Raw genomic sequence first — 7,508 nt, 5'->3', positions numbered from 1 at the left:
TACATACTTTGGAAGGCCATGGTACTTTGTGCTTCATTCCTGGCTCTTCAAATCCCATATACTATGGCTACCAGAACTGATATCACAAAGGCTCTAATTATTTTCCCCTTGATTTCCCTACTGATTTTCTTCCATATACCATGTATTCAATTTGTCTCAGCCTTATTTCCAACCACTGAAGTATTTGCCTCAATGCATGTTCTGAAAAAATGGCATACAAAGAGTAAGTGCTCCAGTGGTTCATCTTGTATGCCACATAATAGACATGCTTTCTCTTGGCAAATGCCAAACATATTTAGCCTATCTAATGTGAGAAATCTTTGTCGAATGACTAACCAACATATAAAACTATATTTAGCAACATTGTTTTTATTCTATATCCATCTTTTGTAAGGCCATTGATCCAACTTTTCTCTCCGCTACTCATATTCCTTCTTCACGATATACTTGTTGCTTTGATTAAGCCTCCATTCTGATAAAAACTAGGAGCAAACTTGGTCTTGATATCACATATTTTCTTCCAATACCATGCACAGCCTTGTAGTGGTTTGTATTGATACCATTATGTTCCTTTCAAATATATACGGTCTACCCATTTCACCCATAATGAGTCACTTTTCTGAGCTATATATTCCATACACATTTGGCTAGAGCAGCTTTATTCCATATCATGCAATCCAGTCTCCCCTTTTAGATCTCATGCTACCAGAGGGGTTTTATTTGTGATAGCTTTACCATCCCACAAGTAGTTTCTACAAATGGCCACAATACTTTTCATGCCTTCTTTGGTAAGATAAAGATCTTCTGCAATAACTTCTTTAGCCGGTTCAATTTACCCACAAATTTGTAGTCAGTGGTGGAGGCAGGATCTCCACGAAGGGGGTTCAAAAAAAAAATTTGTAGCTAGTGGGAATTAAACCCATGACCTTATGTAGATTTTGAACCTCCTTGACCACTAAACTATACTTTTGGATTATGTTAAGGGGGTTCAAAACTTAATATATAGAGGTAAAAAACAGATTTTGCCTTATATATACTGTGTAATTTTTCGGCGAAGGGTGAACCCCCTTGCGCCCCCCTAAATCCGCCCCTGATTGTAGGGCTATAATCAAATAGACCTTTCTGCATATAGGGTAATTCTGATACAAAAATGTGTTGCATTTTTATTAAGGGGTGTGAATGGGAAATGGAAGAGGCACCTTTGGATTGCACCTCTCCATCTCACCCTTCCTTTGTCTATAAATTTAGAGGCTTGACCTTATTATTGAGACATGGAAAATCTGAAATCTTCTCCCCTCTTTTCTATATTGTTGCATTATTTTCTAAATAAATATAAGTGTCAAGTGTGATTTGCTCCGTTTGTTGAGTTTGCTGAAGTTTTGTGATTTGAATTGCCGCTATCACAGAATAGTTATTCCGTTCTATCTTGGGAGGAATTAATCCGTATACCTTGGGCAATAGTGAGAGGATTAAATTCCTTAAGGACACACTGTGTATTCAGTGAGCTCGAAATTATTTTTGCACTTTTTGTTCTAAGTTCTATTTTTCTGATTTTCTGATTTTGAACACAGTAATACCAACAATCTTAAGGAATTTAATATTTATTTTCTGTGTTTGTCTTAACATCTATTTGTTGGAGACTAAACAAGAAAGAGAAAAATTCAGAGAGGAACTCATCAAGGAAGAAACTTTAAGATAAGTTTCAGATTTTATTTTTTTTGGGTTAATTTTTCTTGTTGGGGAAAAAGTTTCGTGATTTTCCAGTAAGTATTTCCATCACTGCAACAATTTTGATTTTGAATCTGCAAAGGAAAAATTTTTGGTTGTCTTTGTTTCCATGTTACCGTGACAACGGTGCAACGATTCGTGATTGAGGATGTTTCTACAAGGAAGAAATGTCATTGCAGAAACTCTCAATATACACCCAAGTCATGAAAGAAAATGGCATGACACTTGATCCTTTGGGTTGGCAATTACCAGTTGATGAACTTTCTGCCAAATTGGCAAAATTTAGTACCCGTTTCTAGAGCGTCGAAGTTTGAAAAATATTTTTCTTCGAACAGTCGCAATTTTGAAATCTATATGGAAATGTCACAGACGAAGTGATAGTGCCGTTTCTCTTTATTCAAACTAAAGAAATGGCACCAGATTCCTCTGAAAAAGAGAGAGTTATTAGAGGGCATAAATACTATTTCTTTATAGAGCATGTATCAATGGGTGGAAGCCTTACTTGCATCTTGAAATCGTGAGGGATTTTGGACTTGACCATTCACTTATCAGTAGTTTATGACTCAAAATTGTTCTCCCAAAGGAAAACTATATCGTCAACGGGGCGAACCAAAAAGAAAGTGGCAACAAATGAAAACCGGGTTCTGTTCTTCTTACTCTGGCTTATAATCTGTTTATTATTTCCTACTATAGTAATTTATGATCGAGTTGCTACAAATATTAGAGTAGATGTTTATTATGTGATAATTTTATATATATAGAATTGTATGCATGAGCAGAAATAACATGCGTTTACCGTTAAGTTTGTTATTTCTTTGACCAAATGGAAAAGCTATTAGTTGTTGATATACAATTTGGTGGTATGCATGGTATCTTTAAGGTTGTAAGACATGAGTAAGGTAATACTTGAAAATATACTTTGAGATCATATAATATATAAAGATGGACATATATATATGTTTGATTAGAGAAAGAGGTCAAACTGGTTAAAGTGTTGTAATGGTTTAGTTGAAAACCCATTTGGAAAGGGAATTAAAATTCTTGTGATTTTCTACGCCCATTATGGAGAATAAAATCTTCATGATTTTCTACTCCTACTTCGAGATCAAAATCTGCGTGATTTTTTACTCGTTCGTTGAGATTAAAGTCTTCGTGACTTTCTACTCATTTGTCGGAAATTAAAGTCTAAGTGACTTTATACTCGTTTTGGAGATTAAAATCTTAGTGATATTCTACTCCAATTTATTATTTGGTTTGAAGATTAAAAACTTCACAGTTTATTAAATTTGATAGTGTCACATATTATTCTGTTTGAAGATTAAAAACTTAACCGTGTATTAGATCTAGTTGTATCAGATGTTACTCGATTTGAAGATTAAAAACTTCACCGTGTATTAATTCTGAATGTGTCAGATTGGTTTGAAGATTAAAAACTTCATCATTTATTAAGTCTAACTCTATCGTGACACAAACAATTGTTCTTGTGGTTGGCTCAATAATGTAATAGGGGCGTCGAATATGAATTTCCTTTTGAAGAAATATGTTTGGAATGTGGTATTATTTATCAAACGACGGCCCCTTAGTCACCGCAATCTAATGGAATTGCGGAAAGAAAGAGTAAAACATTAAAGGAGATGATGAATGTCTTGTTGATAAGTTCTGGTTTACCTCAGAACTTGTGGGGGGGGGAGGAAAGTTGTTCTTACAACTAACCGAATACTCAGTCAAGTTTCTCATAGCAAGACGCAATCTATTCCATATGAAAAATGGAATGGAAGGAAGCCCAACTTAAATATTTTAAAGTGTGGGGGTTGTTTCGCTAAAGTGCAAGTTCCTAAATATTGAGAAGAAGTACAAGACAGAAGATGCATGCTTGAAGAAGTTCGTGGTTGCCAAGTTTCTAGACTATAAAATGATAGACAACAAAACTGTGGGAATCCAAGTTCAGGAGCTTCAACTTATTTTTCACGATCAGATAATGCTGAATTCTCTGAGAATATTTATCCATATAAAAAGGAATGTGAGTCGTCTAGTGAAATATCTAAGCGAACTCGGGAAGAAGCAAAGGAAAGTATGTTGAATTAGAAAAAAACCCAAGACTTAGTAAACGTCAAAGGATAACTACTTCCTTTGGACAGGATTTTCTAACATTCTTGTTGGAAAATGAGCCTCAAATGTTTAAAGAAATATTGTCTTCTTCGGAAGCACAATATTGATAAGAGGCAGTCAATAGTGAGAAAGAATCCATATTATGTAATCATACTTGGGAATTGGTTGAACTCCTCCAGGAAATAAACCTTTGCGTTCTACGTGGATTTTCATAAAGGAAATGAAAGTTGATGGTATTATTGACAAATATAAGGCAAGATTAGTTGTCAAATAATTTAGACAACGAGAAGGTCTTGATTATTTTGATATATACCCGCCGGTAATGAGGATTACATCTACTCGGGTGTAAATAGCGTTAGTCGCCGTATATGATCTTAAAATCCATCAGATGAACTTAAAGACAACCTTCTTAAATGGAGATTTCGAGGAAGAAATTTATATGGAACAACCTGAAGGGTTCGTGGTTCTTGGAAAAGAAAAGTAAGTGTGTCGACTTGTTAAGTCACTTTACAGACTAAGACAAGCACCCAAACAATGGCATGCGGGATTTGACCAAATAATATTGTCAAATGGTTTCAAAAAATTAATGTGTTTACGTTAAGAATACGTCAAATCATATAGTCATTATTTGATTATATGTTGATGAAATATTTAAAATGTGGGGGCCTTTAGCTTATGCATGACAAAAGCCAATGTTAGACGTAATGTCTAAATGATATAATTTTTGAACCCCATTGATATGGTAGTTGGTAAATTCATCAATGGTTTAGTCTTAATAAAGACTAGTTGATGAAACTACTAATTCAGAAGTTGGTCATGTGCCTTTCTCGAAAGATCATTTTCTTTATTGAAAAATTTATATTATTTAGTTCTTTTATGAAATGATATCACTTTGAAGGTTGTGCTTTTTCATAGAAAGATATGTCTGTATGTTTTTGTATGGACATGACCATTCATGAACGAATGGATTAATACGTTGGTCTATAATGAGGTGAACCAACCGATGAACATGACCAAAATCCATTGCAAGTTGGATTTATTTCATGAATGGAGGTACTATAATTTGCATATCATATAGGCGTATGAATAAATAACATACAAATGCTTGAAAAATGGCGGATGATTGCGAAGTATGTTATATATTATAAGGTTGTGGCCACAACTGATGTCAATCATTCCAGCTATTGTTATAATATATTATTGCTACATTAAGTGTAGTCAATAATCTAATATGCAATAGAATGTTGAGACGTATTAGTCTATGATATAAGAAAGTTTGCATTGAACTGTCAGGAGAATAAAATGAGTTTTGGAATATTTAAAATATATTCATGATTATGCTTTGCACTATAATAAGTATCCCACGATAATAACGGGGTATAGTGATGCAAATTAGACCACTGGTTCAACCGATTCTAAACAGTCGGTGGAGGAGCGATGTCTTGGAAATTGTCCAAACAAATGTGCATTGACTGCTCTACAGCGGAGGCTGAGTTTATAGCCTTAGACAAGACCGGTGAAGAAGCTGAATGGCTCCGAAATTTCTTGGAAGATATTCAATTTTGGCCCAAACCATTGGCACCTATATGTATACATTGTGATAGTTAAGCGGCAATAGGAAGGGTAGGGAGCATTATGTATAACGAAAAATCTCGTCACATTCAATGGAGATTCAATACCGTTAGACAACTACTCTCTAGTGGTGTTATCGCAATTGACTACGTAAAGTCAAGAGATAACGTGTCAGATCCACTTACAAAAGGCCTATCTAGAGAGGTAGTTGAAAGATCATCGAAGGGAATAGGGCTAAGGCCTAGGATAAGTCATCATGGCGGTAACTCTACCTAGCAGACTGGAGATCCCAAGAGCTAGGTTCAAAGATATCAAACAAAGTTATGAATGACGGTTCAACATTGTCAAATAACTCAACCCATTCTCGTGATGAAGACAATGTTCAGAAATCAAGGTAAAGCATTAAGGTTTTTTTTATGAGTCAATAAAGCTTAAAGCTTTTTAATGATTTGCTAAGTCTGGCAGGATATGACCAGATAGTGTGTTTATAAGATTACACGTTTAGAAATCACCTATGTGAGTGTAAAGTGTAAGCCGCTTTAAGGAGAATGAAAGTAAAGGCCCGTTCTCTAAGCACTCATGAAACCATGCGGTGTACATGGCTGAAACAAACACAACCGTGAGAACCAAAGACGGTTAAGGATTGATTGCGTGACTTATGATTGTTTAGGTATACACCAAGCTCGACGATTCAAAGTTATCAAATTTACCGATTGACCGAGTATATCCGACATAAGTTCACTACGGAAAGTTCAAAGGGAAACCTACTTATCCAGATGTGATTAATCCTTTATTGCGAATGACACTATATTTTCATGCATGTTTTTTACACATATGCTCATTCCCCATTCATGTGGGGGATTGTTGCGTTTTTTATTAAGGGGTGTGAATGGGAAATGGAAGAGCCACCTTTTGGATTGCACCTCTCCATCTCACCCTTCCTTTGTCTATAAATTTAGAGGCCTGGCCTCATTATTAAGACATGAAAAATCTAAAATCTTCTCCCCTCTTTTCTGTATTGTTGCATTATTTTCTAAATAAATATAAGTGTCAAGTGTGATTTGCTCCATTTGTTGAGTTTGCTGAAGTTTTGTGATTTGAAGTGCTACTATCACAGAATAGTTATTCTGTTCTATCCTGGGAGGAATTAATCCGTATACCTTGGGCAATAATGAGGGGATTAAATTTCTTAAGGACACACTGTGTATTTAGTGGGCTCGAAATTATTTTTGCATTTTTTGTTCTAAGTTCTATTTTTCTGATTTTCTGATTTTGAACACAGTAATACCAACAAAATGTTATTTACCAATTCTGCATTTATCAATATCCTATCAATCCTGCTCATAACTTTATCTAGCCCTTCTTGTTTTTTATTCCATGTATAGAAGCAACCAAATGATTTCGTTTCTGCCAATTCACGGTAGGCCACACATTCTCTAAAATCCTTTATTTAAGAGAAACTGATCTTCCTTCCAATTATCTTCTCTTGATTAAGGTTAGAATTAAAATCATCCATTATAGCCCATGCCCCTTCAACTTGTCTACTATACCTTCTATATTTATCCACAATGTCTTCTTAATGCTTGACCATTAAACAATATACCATGGTCACACTGAAGACCATATCCGTGCTTAGATGAGTTATCTCACTATGAATAAACTGATCAGTTATTGACCCAATGTAAACTGAGGTTTCCATAATAACCAAACTCTACCTGCATGATGTTTTGAGTGGTTTATAACATATAAACATTATGTACAAAGATTAAGAGAAGCTTTAATTGCATGAGCTCTCTCAATATTTGTTTCAGAGAGTCCAAATAGTCCAACATGTTGATCATGCATAAATAAGTTCATCTCCTTCTATTTAGTTGACCCATTCAGACCACTGCATTATATAATCCGATGTTATCTATGAGGGGGAAAGGGGTTTATTCCCCATCCTTCCCTCCTTTGCTATCCTCACTATTTGGATTCACATCTAGAGCCAGTATTTGTACCCTCCCCTTCTGTTTCCTCATTGTTTCTTTGTATTAATGCTTCATATGTGTTTGAGTTATTCCATTTCCTTTTTCCTGCCTTTCTCCCTTTAACTACTT

The sequence above is a fragment of the Nicotiana sylvestris genome, chromosome 8, assembly GCF_000393655.2.
Source record: "Nicotiana sylvestris chromosome 8, ASM39365v2, whole genome shotgun sequence".
NCBI classification, from domain to species: domain Eukaryota; kingdom Viridiplantae; phylum Streptophyta; class Magnoliopsida; order Solanales; family Solanaceae; genus Nicotiana; species Nicotiana sylvestris.
The sequence above is the reverse complement of the archived record's forward strand: the minus strand, read 5'-3'. Positions refer to the sequence as shown.